The sequence below is a fragment of the Puma concolor genome, chromosome B3 (genome assembly GCF_028749965.1).
Source record: "Puma concolor isolate L17-30 chromosome B3, mPumCon1.1.hap2, whole genome shotgun sequence".
Classification (NCBI taxonomy): Eukaryota; Metazoa; Chordata; class Mammalia; order Carnivora; family Felidae; genus Puma; species Puma concolor.
In genome coordinates, this window is record NC_141672.1 from 46,482,964 (window position 1) to 46,498,196 (window position 15,233).

The following is a 15,233-nucleotide window of genomic DNA, read 5'->3' on the forward strand; positions in this document are numbered from 1 at the left end:
ACCATCCTCAAAGGGTACCTGTGACTTGAACAGACACCTACAATACCCACTTACCACTCCCAAGTGATCTGGTCATTCTTCAAGGGGGACTTTCTATCTTGGTCACTCTTCTTCCTGGGCACTGGCATGACTAGGTGCTCCATGAGGTCTCCTTTGCTCCTGAAGGACCCAGACCAGTAGTCAACTAGTCCTGAGATCTTGGCCAAGAACTCAAGTTAGGGCTGGGATTCACATTCAGGTTTCTGACCTCCTCCTGGCCATGGCTCACTTTTGTAGGTCTAAGGCTGCCCATTCCCAGTGGGCACATAAAACTGGCCAGCTCCCCTGACCACCTGCCTCAGTTTTGACCTCATGTCTGTACAGACTACTCCCACATTTGTATCTCTGGCCCAGGTCTCATCTTGGATGCACATTCAGTTGCATCTTCTACACGTCCACTTGGATGATCTCAAAGTTACTCTGTCCAAAACTGAGTTCCCCCTCTTGCTGTCACTAGATCTGCTCCTTCGGTCCTCTGTTCTATCTCAGCAACGGCTCGTCTATCTTTCCAGTAGCTCGGGTTGAAACCTTCGAGCATCATGGACTGACTACTCCTCTTATATCCCATGTTTAATCCGTTAGCAACTCTGTGTGCTGAATCTTTAAAACATACCCAGATTCTAACCACCTCTCACCACGCTTCTGCATTCCATCCACCTCCTGCCCCACAAACAACATAACGAACAGAATCATCTTTTTATACTGGAAGATAGGTCATGTCACTTCTCTGATCAAAGATTCCAACAGTTTCTCATCTCTGAGCAAAAGCCATACAATAACGTATTAAGTCCTCTATGATGGAACCTCATTCCCCACTACTGGTCCCTAGTTCTTTTCAGTTCATTTGGATTCCTTGTTGTTTCTTTCACATGCCAGATATGTGCTACCCCTCAACCTTTGCATTTGCTGTTTCTTCTGCCTGGAATGCTTTTTCCCCTACCCAGATCCACATCCAGCCCCTCTCAGTTATGTCTTTGCTTAAATGTTGCCTTCTGAGTGAGAACTTCTCTGTCCACAGTATTTTAAATTGCCCATATTACTCCCTCACCTTACACTTCCTTATCCACCGTGCCTTGCTTTCTTTTTCTCCACAGCATTTACCATGTGACCTGTTGTGTATCACACCTATTTTCTGTACTTCTCCACTAGACAGTAGCTCTATGTGGGTAGTAATGTTGTGTCCATTTTCCCATGCATTGTCATTTCTTTATCAATCGCATTTTTAAATGGCTACATAAAGTTGTTCCCAGGCATTCTGTTTGAGAGTGGTTTGTTAGACTTTGGGATTTCTTACTCAAATCTTAGGCACTTCCTAGAAATTTCTTTTAAATGAAGAATCGGTGACCTGCAAACTATTGTAGGTGTGACGGGTCACCCCGAAACGGTTCAGTCACCTCTTTCTAGTTGGACTGTGCAGAATTCTGATTACTTTTAGCTTTAGTGTCAAATAAAAACAGGAACGTGTAAAAGAGGAAAATAAAATGACTAACTTAATTTTCAAAATCTTTACTACATTCCCCTCTCAGTATTGTTAGGATGGAAAATTTCCCCACGTGCTGGAAAACAAAAGCATAATGGGTGATTTTCTTGATTGTAACTGACACCAATTAAAGTAATCTTCATGATAAAGATTCATTAGGCTGAGGCAGCAGAATTAGATGTATTTAATATGACTCTCTTGCAAACATCTGTTGAAGAAAGAAAGAAAACCAATGCCAATAGGGCTGTGTTAAAACTATTGTAACATCCAAATTTTTTGGCCGTAAGTAATTATGTTCTAATAAAACCTCACAGGAATGGGTCTCCTAAGAGTCATATAAATTAGAGATGAAGAAAATGTTACCTTACTCTTGACAAATGCAAGACAAATCCTTACAAACCACATTCAGCTAGTTTTTTTATACCAAAAACCTCTCAGAGGAGAGGCTATAAATGTTCCCAAAGCAGGAAGTTTTCCCACTCACTAAACTTCAGTTCCGTTCTTGCACTCCCAGACCACCACTGACAAAACCCCACACACCACAGAATGACTCTCCAATAGCATTTCAGAATAATGAATTGGCAATCCTCATGCTGACCTTGCAAAGGAGGAAAACATGCTTTGTCCGAGAACACTCAGATTCGGGCCTTATTCCATGAGCAGCTCTACAAATGAGAACTTTGAAAGAAGCACACTGTTGCCCAGGTAGCCTACCTGCCATCGTATCTATTAGTGAAGAACTCCAGGCTAAAATCTTTGGCGATGGCCAGATGGAGTCCATAAGGAGTGTCCTGAGAGAAATATACACAGGTCAAATCTCAAAGGAATAGTTCATGCTTGATCCAACAGACCAAACTGAACAACAGCCACTTCCCACAGTAGGTTTACAAACCTCACAAAGTCTGGGAAGGGCCGATTCACCTGTGACAACAGGGGGCCATTCTGTGTCTTTAAATGAGTCTGGGCTGTTAAGTCTCACACTTTCTAAAATAATGTGGAAGTTGCTCAGCAACTTACAGGCAAAATTTCCCATCCCGAGAGATGGGAATCCAAAGTGTAAGTGCGAATGTAAGAGCCCTGTGATGTGTGTAAATACTGTCACCAAGGAACAGCACATATACATCCCCAAAATAGACGTGCCAGAAAAGTTGACTGTAAAATTCATGTATCACTCATTTAGGTATGAAATCTGAAATACATGTAAAAGTTATTCTAGGGGAGGAGAGAATGGACAATTCTGTGGAGGGAGGATATTCAAATCCATGGTCACAAATTAACTGTTACTGTATTTGAAAAGAAGGGCCTAATCAACTGTGTAAGGATTGAGTTGGGTAAGCAACCCTCAAACGTTTCCAATCCTGCTTGCTTTTCCTCATTAGGTATAGCCCTGTAGAGGGAGTGAGAGGCACACCTCTCCTTCTGGTTCTCTTGAGCTATTAGCCAACTCCAGGAATTTATGCAAAGGTAAGCAGAAAAGGCAGTTTATTTTCTTTCACCTGTTCTTTGTGCATCAAACTCATTTTCAGGTAAGTAGGTCTGTCGATGTGCTCAGAATAAGGTTGTTTTGGTTTTCCTGAGAAGGGGAGCTACTTTTTAATTTCTAAAGTCCTCTGTTAAGAAGGAAGAAAGGCAGGAAGGACAATAGAGAAGGATGAAGTTCTGTAATCAGAAATGAGAATGGCCAAGGCCGTTTCTGTCCTTTTGGGCTATTCCCTCCTTCTGGGCATCCCACCTTGAAATTAAAGAGACCCAGAGGTCAGTGGCTGGACCAGAATCAGGAGCACTAACCAGATGAGGACGCTTTGCTTTAGCAGACTTTGTGGGAAAGTTGCAGGAGGAGACAAGAGCTCACAGCCACGGTTTTATAGACTATAGACAAAGCTTCTCGTGCATCCTTTCTGAGCCTCAAACATACCGTCTAGAATTCTAAACCAAAAGAGGACCCCAAAACAGCAAGAGGACTTATATAACACTGGTCCAATGCTGGGAGTGACAGCAGTGGCCCATTTTGTTTTTTAAAAAAACCTTTTTTTAATGCTTATTTATTTTTGGCTGAGAGAGAGACAGAGAGAGAGAGAAGGAGAGAGCATGAGCGGGGGAGGGGCAGAGAGAGAGGAAAACACAGAATCCGAAGCAGGCTCTAGGCTCTAGGCTCTGAGCTGTCAGCACAGAGCCCAACGCTGGGCTCGAACTCACAGACTGCGAGATCATGACCTGAGCCGAAGTCGGACATTCAACCAACTGAGCCACCCAGGCATGCTCCATTTTGTTTTAATCTAGCTTTACACCACCACCTTTAAGGGGAGATGTATTTATTAAGCTGTTGGGTCTTTATCTTTAGTCCCTATCAATGTTGATGGCCCAGTGTTAGGGTCTGTCCTCCTTAATGGGGTGTGTGGGGTCAGAGACAGCCATGGGAAAAGTTTTGTACCCCACAGAAATGTCCGCAATACAAAAAAATTGGAGAGAATCAGACCAGAGAGGTAGAAAAAATACTTTAAGAAGGCCTCCATTTATAGAACCAACCAGCAACTCTGTAAGGAATAGAATCCATTTTCTAAGATAACCCCCAGAACCTCCAGCAGACCTCCAATCAGCATCCAACACATTATTTACTGGAAAAAACACAAAAAGCTTAATCGATTATCACTACACCAATGGAGACAACTTGTGGCAGTTCAAATCTTAAAAGATTTATCATCAAATATTTTCTGCTGTAGATATGCCCTGCATACATCCAAACCCTTCCCCTCGTGCTCCCCATCCTCATCCATGACGTGGCTTAAGAATCTGCCTCCTCCCTGTTGATCTGCTCTAGCCCTCACTGCCTCTCTACCACACAGACCAGCTCAATGATGTACATGCTGTGTGACTCTCTCCTGAATGAAGAATGCTGCCTCCCTGAGGGCTGGGACGGTGCCTCCCATTTATGTGTCTCTTAATGCTTGTCTAGGTCAGTGCTTGATCACGCAGGCTTGCTGGACCACACTGGACAAAAGATACATGTGCTTTTCCCATCCAAGTACTAACTAGGCCCGACCCTGCTTAGCTTCCGAGATCAGAAGAGATCGGGCACGTTCAGGGTAGACACATGTCCTTTTCTATCATAACCGCTGACACAGCAGATCTGTTCCTTCCCAGCTTTGTCTGTCTCTGGTTAGGGTGGTAAGTGTCAACAGCAGAAACCTTCGGACTAGGGCAGAATAGTGAGGGGACACTGGGCTCTAGCAGAAGGGGAGCTCTGGCCTCCCTTCGGGGGTGGATGCCGCTCGTGTCTTCACATTAGCTCCTCCCGAGGTCCTCCTGAGGTTCAGTCACCTCTCAAAGAGCCATCTCCCACTAACCTACACACACACACACACACACACACACACACACACACACACACAGGTGGAAGCCGAGCTGTCTGGAGACTCAGACCCCAAGACATAGGTTACAAGTACCTAAGATATGCTCAGTTGTCTTGGGTGTCCTTGCTGAGGTATTCACTTCCAAAAACTGTAGGAGCATTAGGTGATCTAAGTGACTTGAGGAAAAGAAAGATAAGAAAGCATAGCGACTGAGAGCATAGATTGTAGCTGTGTTGTCTGGGCTTGAATCTTGAATTCCGACCATCCATTTGGTTAGCAGTGTGACCTTGGGCAATTCACTTAACCCCTCTACACACTTCAGTTTCCTCATTTGGAAAATGGGATACCTCATAGGACTGTTAAGATGTTTGCATTATTTAATCTGTGTAAAGCAAGGGACCACTGTCTGGCCCATAGTGAATGCTATAAAATTGTTAATGATGGTCACCATCATAGAAGGGACCAGGGCAATGCTCCATGGGATCCTCTCCTGCAGGCTGGGGAAGGGGAGGAGGAGAGGCTAGGAGAGCCAAAAAGGCCTAAGACACAGGTTCTTAGAGTATCGTACCACCCCCAGTCCCCCCCACCCCAGGCCTCCCCCCACACACCTGGGAACCTGTTAGAAATGCAAAATCTGGATACCCATTATAGATCTACTAAATCAGAAACTCTGTTTAAAAACCCCTTCAGGTGATTTGAATCCAGGCTTAAGTTTGAGAACCACTGGTCAAAGGAACTAAGAGAAAAATCAAGGCCTCCAATTTCTAGCGTTGGCATGGTCAGCAGGTTAAGGCTGATGTGAAACCAGGTAGGAAAAATAATATCCTACCAGAAGGGCTAAGAGGAATCAACTCAATGGGTGGTAGGGACCTATTTTTAAGAGGAAGTTGTTGGGAGTTTTAAGAAAGTTATCAACAAATAAGCAAGCAAAACGTCATAATATTTCTAGGAGAGGGATGATCTCTCAAGTGTTGCGGTTACAGCAACCTAGCTAGTAAAAAGGAGTGACGGCACCTTCAAAGGCTCGACAGAGAGGCCTCGATCCAGCCCACTTGGGTTTCAGAATGCTGTTAGAACCATTAACAAAGTCTGACCAGGCCTGGGGGTGGCTCATGATAAAATGTAGGTGAGAATTTCCGTTCTAAAGTATCTTGACCGTAGAACCACACCGTCGCAAACCACTCCCACATCGCCCCCACCCCGGAGTTCTGCGCTGCTCTGAGAAGGATGGAGGTGGTTGTGCAGTTGGCCCAGAAGAGCCTAGACCACGCGCAGTCAGACCATTACCTCTAGACGGTTGCTCCGGAGAGCCGTCAGATAAAGAAGTATCAACTCACGGGTCCGATGATGAACCACGAGACACGCAGCAACAGGAGCAAAATTCTCTTGATTAGAGGACCGTAAGATTTTGCTGAGTTTGGGGGAGAGGGCACAGACGCTGTATAGGTTATATGGAGCTGAACACATTACAGTTGAACCAGATGGTAGATGAAAAGCTGAGTTGATGGAATTATCACATAAGGGATTGCTCCATCTCCTCCCTCCCCACTTTGTCCTCCTCCTTTTCTCCCCTCCTCTGGTGTCCACTGGGCACAGCTCATCATTATTGAGTGTCCAGCTGGGTATTGTGATGTCAGAGGCATCGCCCACAGTGGACGATGCTGGAGGAGAGACTAGAGGCCCAGCCATGTTTGGGGACACATGGCCTGACTGGAGCTCCTGTGATACCATGTGGCACCCGCTCCCTCCATTTACTGCTAACATCTCACACCTCATACATCTCTGGAATCCTTTATCCTCCCCTCCCAAAACCAATATTGTGCTTCAGGGAAACTGAGGCACAGAGAAGCTCACACCAGGTCATGCAGCAACACTCTGGTATGCCCATGAACAGTGCCAGAGTTTCCTGACCACTCATCCACACCAGTCCAGGGGCCCCGGCTGCCTTTTATAGAAAGTTTCCACACACCTTCTATTCCTAACCTTGATCACAAGCATCGCCGGTCCACATGCTTTGGAAGCACCAGCAGACTCTCTGTGTCACAGACTTAGTAACGCGCCCCATTTAGGACCATGAGCACAACTTGTTTGCACTGGACACGGAGTTCTAGATATTCTTCTTGGGCTGCATTTTTGTTTTTATTTCAAACACAGCCAACTAATCAGGGCTTTCTACATCAAAAAAAGCCAATTTTGATTCTCCACAAAAAATCAGCAGCTTACCACACACACCTTTCCAGGTCATCCCCGAGATGCCAAGGGCATCAAGGGTCTGCGATTTGGGGTAGGAAGAACACTTTGTCCCCAGCTGCCCATGGTGGGGAGCAGTACCCATCTTTTTTGGTTTTTATTTTGCAGGCTGATATTAATAGTAACAGGACATGAAAGATAACCTAATAAATAGAAGTTATATATATATTTACATGGATATATATCAGAATGTCTTGACCTTGAGATCAAAAATGGGGTAGGGCCTTTGGAAGAGAATAATGCAAGCCCCTCAGAAGAAGATCTGAAGGTGAAGGTGCAGAGCAGATAAATAACCTTTAGCACATGGCTTGCTCCACTAATCACTGAACAGATTCCAGTACCTAAATAAAGCCCCAGAAAACCTACACATGGCAAGAACTGACTCACTAATAAAACAACTGATGGGCCAACATAGGGAGTGCTCACCGCCAGTAAGGTGACTTGGTTTCTCAACACGAAAGAAGTACATTTCAACTGTGTAGTAAATAAAATAAAAGTTCATTGTAAAAGAGCCCCGACTGTCCCCCATGTGATCCGCCTTTGCTGCCTCCTCATGTGACTGGCCTCCCAATTTAGAGCGTAACCAACTCCCAGTGACCTGTAATAACACCATTCCCAAATTAGAGCTCTCAATTTGACTTGGCCTCGGTCCCTCCCTCAAAGCAAAATAAAGCATCCGTTTTCTTTTTTTCACATTCATAATACTCTTCTTTTTGAGTTGCCAACTCAAACCCTGCTCCAGTCAGATTGAGCCCTTCCTCTAGTTTTTTTTTTTTTTTTTTCTGGTTAGCCAAAGAGCCCGATGGAAAAACACCAAGAGACAAAAACAAAAACAAAATCAGACAAAAATTCCAAGTAAGTGACATTCAGCTGGAAAAGCTATGATTCACATGCAAATAAAAAATCTCCCTGAATTCACTGTTATATGACGCAAGCCTCTGGCTTCGACATAAAAAGGGCAGAATGAAATCACCCACAATTAAACTCACTCTGGAATACTGGAATTCTCTGGCTAGGCCTCCCCAACTAATGATAAGAAAACCCCCAACTGTGACAGAATGAAGCTAATTGTGTTGGATCCCAGGGCATCCCCACCTCAGCTGACACTCATTCCTGAACATTCCCCAACCCAGCATTCTCCACCTTCCCTCATCCCCTGACCTGGACTCAGCATAGCCTACAGGGAGATGGGGCTCAGACGGGTCTCCCAGGGGAAGCCCTCCTTTCTGGGCAGACCGAGGGGATTGTGCTGAGAACTGTGGACCTCACCTCCCACCCCCAACCATCACACTTCCCCTTTTTCTCCTCAGGGGAAAGTTGGTCAGATACCACTTTTTTTTCCAGATGGTTCCCTTAGGATGTGCACTCCATATGCCTGAGAATCACAGAATTCTGGAGATTGGAAGGGCCCTCAAAGATTCCCTTTCCTTTACTATTTGTGGGGGGTCCCACCCCATGATTCTTTTTTTTTAATTTTTTTTTCAACGTTTATTTATTTTTGGGACAGAGAGAAACAGAGCATGAACGGGGGAGGGGGCAGAGAGAGAGGGAGACACAGAATCGGAAACAGGCTCCAGGCTCTGAGCCATCAGCCCAGAGCCTGACGCGGGGCTCGAACTCACAGACCGCGAGATCGTGACCTGGCTGAAGTCGGACGCTTAACCGACTGCGCCACCCAGGCGCCCCCACCCCATGATTCTTCTGTGATGCTCACCAAGGCTGAGCTCCTTCCTAGCCATGGGGAGCCCACTTTTACCATCAAAGGGGCTAGGATTATTAAAGCCATAATTGGCCTCTGCAACTTCTTCCCATTCAACAAAGGTCAATTTTTCTGAAACCCACAAAGAAGAAATCTAGAGATACTTGTACACCCATTCATAGCAGCCTTATTCACAATAACCAAAAGCAACCCAAATGTCCACCAACAGATGAACGGATAAACAAAGTCTCGTATATACATACAATGGAATACTATTCAGCCTTTAAAAGGAGCGAAATTCTGATACATGCTGCAACATGGATAAAAACTGAAAACATTAAGTGAAATAAAGGAAACTAAAGAACAAATAGCATATGATTCCTCTTATAGGAGTACCTAGAGTAGGCAAATTCAGAGAGACAGAAAGTAGAATCGTGGTCACCTGGGGCTGAGGGGAGGGGGGGTAGCTATTGTTTAATGTGTGAAGAGTTTCTGTTTGGGATGATGAAAAGGTTTTGGAAATGCAGAGCGGTGAAAGTAGCACCGCACGGGGCATATAATTAGTATAACAGGACTGTACACTTAAAAATGATCAAACGGGGGCGCCCGGGTGGCTCGGTCGGTTGGGTGTCCGACTTCGGCTCAGGTCATGATCTCACGGTTCGTGGGTTCGAGCCCCGCATCGGGCTCTGTGCTGACAGCTCAGAGCCTGGAGCCTGCTTCAGATTCCGTGTCTCCCTCTCTCTCTGACCCTCCCCTGTTCATGCTCTGTCTCTCTCTGTCTCAAAAATAAATAAACATTAAAAAAAAAAATTTTTTTAAATGATCAAACAGCAAATGTTATGTACATTTTATTGCAATTAAAATTAAAAAAAAATCTATTCCCCCTTTCACAGGATAGCTATCTCCCTAAATTTTCTTTTTCAACCTCAAAATCCCCAGTTCCTTCTAATAATCTTTAGATAATATGATGTCTATGAGCAAAGTCTAGACCCTTACAGCTTCCTGGCCACACTCCTCTGGGTTTACTCGGTATCTCTCTGAAAACCTGGCATCCAGAACTGAACAGCAGACTGTGCAAGCCCCTTCCTGCCCAGGGTCTCCCTCTGAGGTACCCCGCTTAACCCCCAAATGAAAGCTTCACAGGGTGAGCCTCCTGACGGCCTATTTTGGCTAGCTGGGCAAAAAGGGCCAGGTTCAAAAACCTTCCATATTCCACCCCCAGCCCCTACTGCCTCCCCAGGCCCAGATCCACCTCCCAGACAGCTGTGGGCAGCTGCAGCTGAGAACTGAAACCATCCGAGGCAGCTAGAGGGGGGCGTGGAGTGGGGCTGAGTCTCAGCTGAGCACACTCCGGCCTTTCCACAGATTTCCCTCGTTTCCCGTAGGTGTTTGGCAAATGGAGACAGGGTGGGCCCGGGAGGCTTCTCTCCAGGCACTCGGGGATGTCTCTTAGCAGCCACCCACCACCAGGCTGTAGCCACCATCATGGTGTTCAACCATGCGGGCCGAACCAGTCTCGCTGGGCTCGGTACACTGGCCCCTCTGGGTTCTTCTGGAAAAGCTTTGAAAGTTTGAGGTGGGAAAGCTCCCTTTTGCATTTTAAAGTATGTTGAAACTGAGCAGCCTGGGTGTTGGTCTGATTCCACAAGTGAGTAATCCATTTCCTGAAAGTAAACTGCTCACCCTTTGGAAGTGGACCAGCGATTTGGGGGTGCCGTCTGAAGTGTCGCTAACTGGGTAAATATTTACAGACACAAGCCATGGAGCTTTTCTAGGAATGTCAGTTAATTTGCTAAATTAATGACCCTTAAGGTGGAACCCTTAAAAAAAGGTTAATTCATCTCTAACGGGTGAATAATTTATGCCTGGGACAAGGTATTGGTTGGGATGGGGGTGGGGGTGGGGTGGGGTATGCTTGTCTGACTGGTTAGAATAACCACATATAAATTAAAACCAGGCCTGACTTAAAATCTCTATCTTCTGACTTTTTTTTTGACTCCTGATTTTCTATTAATATCTGAGCCAATGATGGGTTGACTTTGGAAAACTCTTTTCTTTGCCAATATTTTGCCTGGAGTTTGAAATGACAAGATTTTAAACAATTCCTTTTTGGTAAGTCTACTGGCCTCGGGGATTCCATACAGAAGATCTAAATGCATCCACCACTCACTAAAAGACTGTGCTCACCTGGCTGTACCTGAAGATTTGCTTCCCCAATTCTCCTGTGTGGGCAATTTTACACTTCAATCAGCTGGCTTGAAAGAGCATTTTGCCTTGAATAATAAAAAGGTGATTTCTTTTTGGCTCAAACGATCACTTAAACAATCCTTTCAAAAACACTCCCAGGCCAACTTCTCATCCGCCTCCACAAGACAGGCAATCTGTAAGAAGTAATCTAAATTTTCTTTAAAAGTATGTAGCTAGATGAATGTTTTTGGAGCTCTTTTGGGAAGAAGATGAGTTTGTGTGTGTGGTGGGCTCCGAGGTATGAATAAATCAGTCTGAGAAGCAATTCTCAATCGCAGAATCATGGAAGTTTCTGAATCTGACAGACAAAAGGTCATTCTGGATTCCCAGCCTCATGCTCAGCCTCCCTCCAGCACTCTTCTGTCTCCAAACAAGCCCGTTTGTTGGAATCGCATGTGACTGATGGGCTCAGGCATCACCACTACCCACGTGGGTCTTCCCAAGCAGAAATGGGGGTTTCCCTGAGTCCCTCTGAGCCCTGGCATGGTCCTGTGCCTCACACTCTGTCCTGTCTTACAAGTACTTGTGCCTGGGTTTTAGACCAATCCTCTAAGACTTCCTGGAATCAGATGCCATCCACCTACCACTCCATCCCCCCCCCACATCAGGGGTATCCAGAAAGGAAATGACTATGTGGGGTCATAGAGCCCGGGTGCCCCAGTCAGTTGAGCATCTGACTTCGGCTCAGGCCATCATCTTGCAGTCGTGGGTTCGAGCCCCATGTCGGGCTCTGTGCTCACAGCTCAGAGCCTGGAGCCTGCTTCAGAGTCTGTGTCTTCCTCTCTCTCTGCCCCTCCCTCGCTCTCTCTCAAAAATAAACATTAAAAAACAAAAAGAAAGAAATGACTATGTGACTCTGAGAGAGGACAGCTGTCCCTCAGTGTCCTGGAGCCTAAGCCCATGAGGGCCAGAGCATCAGTGCACACTTCCGTCCCTCGAGAGCCAGGCAGGGTGCTGGCTGGGTATACAGTTTCCCCAAGAGGGCCCACCTCTGACAGCAGCATATGGAAGAAAATAATGTGCCAGCTGTGGAGAACCTGGGGTTGGTTATCCAGGTAGCCAGCAATGCTGAAAACAAGGGTTTTTCCTTGTTCGTTCATTTCCTTCCTTCCCAGCAGGCCCACATATGAGGTAGCAGAGTGCTTCACACAAGTCAGTGAATGCCCGAAGAACAAGGCTGGCCTATATTGTTAGTAGAGTGGGATTTCGGTCTTAGTCTATTTCCTTTTATGCTTTCATCTGGCACATGTTCATTCTCCATTGCATTATCTTTTTTATTTATCTTTTTAAGAAGGCAGCCACAGCCAGCCTACGGGCCCATCTTGGGAACTCGATTACGTGCTGAGAAACTCCATTTTAAATACTTGCGGGAACGAAAGTAAATGCTTCAAATATAACTATGATTAGTAAGTATTAATGTCAACAGGGTTACCAGGAATCGGGGAATGTCAGACTCACGAGCCGAGCCTTCAATGGGATGTGTGCTGGTTAAGTCAGGGACCCGGATATGGTGTGTGTGTCACTGGCAACTGTTGCCAGCAGCACTCAACAGCCCCCTAGAAACCACCTTATTTTAGGGTGCAGCCTGACCAGCTCACCTGTGTTCTTGGTTCTTCTTACAAATGAATCGAAACCTAGATGGACGTTAGGAAAATAACAATAGTTTAAGAGCAAATCCCAGCATGTCTCCAGAGCAACAGAGAATCAAATTCTGAAAGCAAATAAGATGTTGCTTTATTCTTCTGTCTCTGGCTCTGCTGGCCGGGTGTGAGTGAATTGGGTGTGTCGGGTGAGGGGAGAAGAGTCTCCGGAACATACCATTATGATTATCTAACAATAACAACACTCTCGCTGGCAATGTCAACTGAAAAGATTAAAAGCGCGAGGTTTCTTCTACTCTACATGGCAACCAGCTTCTGAAAAAAAAAAAAAAAGTAAAAATATGAACTGCTTTGTTAGGTCTCAGTGATGCTGGCTACTTTAAGGATTTTTCAGCCCTTAGCATTATAAACTGAAGAATGTGCTGTTTCGAAACAGAGACTTCTGGATCTTATTTTAACTAAAGTTACTTTTCAATTTTTAGAAAAGGATAGTTAACAAATGTGGCTAAATTTAAGGAACTTTAGTTAGTTTTCCCTTAAAACAACCATGTCATAAAGTAATCAGACACTAAAAAGGCCTCAATACCCACATTACAACCCTACACATTATCTCTGTTCACAGTCCAGAGACATACACAATCCAAGTCTCTGTCACAGTCCTGAAAATGACGCCACATTGGCAAGATGCAACTCTACAGCAGATGCACTAAAAAAAGTGAGTGGCAGCTACTAAGGCCCAATTTGCCATGCATTGTCTTATTAATTTTTATTTTCTGAGAAGTAACTTTTTTTCCAAACAGTAAATGTGGCGGTTGTATTAAGACCAACACGGTTACTGTTCATTCCAATAGTTCTTGTCCTACAACCACATGAAGCCTAAGACGGCCGTGGGGGCTGCCTGAGTGGCTCAGTCAGTTAAGCTGACTTGGGCTCAGGTCATGATCTCACAGTTCTTGAGTTCCAGCCCTGCGTCGGGCTCTGCGCTGACAGCTCAGAGCCTGGAGCCTGCTTCGGACCCTGTGTCTCCCTCTCTCTCTGCCCCTCCCCTGCTTGCGTGCACTCTCATTCTCCCAAAAACAAACATTAAAAAAATTTTTTTTTAAAAAAAAAGATTGTTGTGTGAAGAAAGACACAGTGCCCTCAGACACGTGTGTGAGATCTCCCAACAGATACACACAGCAATCAATGGTGGTAGAGTACTGGCATTTGCCATCTACGATCAGAGGATAAGGAGTGTCGCCCCAGTGGGACTTTGAACACACATGTTCCGTTTTCTCTGGACACACATGCACCTGTCCTCCCATCACCACCACTATTTTGCCTCCAAGTCCTCCAAGTCATTATCCCCTCCTGTCTTCTCCAGCCAAATCTTGAAGGCTGTCACACAGAAGTACTTCCCTTCACACATTCTGAAAGCTTGGTCTGGTAAGGACAAGCAATGGAAGAGTTACTGTGTAGAATCGAGCAAGGCAAAAACGGTCTCTCAAGTGCAGACAGGGCCTCAGGGACATAGCACTAGGTTCAAAGTCTGGAATGGAATCTCCTGTACCTCAGTTTCCTCACAAGAAAAAAAATAAATTATAATACCTTCCATCACCAGCCACTTCCAAAGAATGACCAGGAAAACAATGGCTTGTGCATCTAAAGACTCAGCGCTACTGTAATGCTAAGGAAGTCACTTTGAATGTCCTTGTCTAAAGATCTTTACTCCTATAGGCTACAACCCCCACTCATGCCCACGCCTTGGGGGCATCCTCTGAAATCCAGTCTTTGCCTAGAATCTTGCATCATCTGGAAAGGGAAGAGAGTTGAAACATTCTTGGTTGCAGATTGGTATTTTTAGCACTTTTCGAAAAGATTAGACTGTTTTTCATAAAACTCGTTTCTCATAATATTAGCACTTGTGTTTTAAGAGCACGGAGCAGGGAGCTATTGTTAGAGAAGACAGGATCAGAATAAAGTAGCTGAGTTATCAGCTATATTGCTCATTCTTTTCTTTTGCTGAAAATATCTCCTCAGTGTCTACTTTCCAATTAGCAGCTCCAAAATATTCCTGATCCAAAGGACTGTAGATACATAAGAATCACCAAAAACCAACTTTAGATATTTGACCTTCTATCCCAGTCTCCAAAAGTGATGGGAAAGTGGCTCATCTGTGTTTCCACAAAGGCCTACCGGTCCGTCAGACATAAAATTCAAACTCAAGTCAATAAAAAATAAGCACTTGAAATATCTTCCTTATTTCCCCCACTTCTTCCTGCTATCTATTTCTTGGCTATTTTACTACTTTTAAGTCTTACATAGCACAAAGAAAAGGGGAATGTTACTTGAAAAAAGTTTGGGGACAAGGTTGGGTCAAGCAGAGGGTAAATTAAAAGGTTGGGATTATTCAGGGTTTCAATTTTCTATGCTCTCTCAGTAGACCACGTGCGCGCATGTGTGTGTGGTGTCTATATATATACATGCACGCATACGACACACACGCGCGCGCACACACACACACACACACACACACACACACACACATATACCCACAATTATAGACGGGTAGGTCGACAGAGAGA

At 45.1% G+C, this 15,233-nt stretch overlaps 1 protein-coding gene across 4 annotated transcripts in view; it reads right to left on the reverse strand.

Moving 5' to 3' along the window:
- SAMD4A (sterile alpha motif domain containing 4A) overlaps nucleotides 1–15,233 on the reverse strand; it is a 217,466-nt gene that overhangs the window by 97,135 nt on the left and 105,098 nt on the right. Inside the window, exon 1 of one of the 4 annotated variants that reach the window (XM_086709711.1) lies at nucleotides 6,157–6,337. The exons of the other annotated variants lie outside the window; for them this stretch is intronic. The gene's annotated coding sequence lies outside the window, so the exon portion shown is untranslated. Of the gene's footprint in view, nucleotides 1–6,156; nucleotides 6,338–15,233 lie in introns of those variants that run through there. 4 annotated transcript variants of the gene reach the window in all.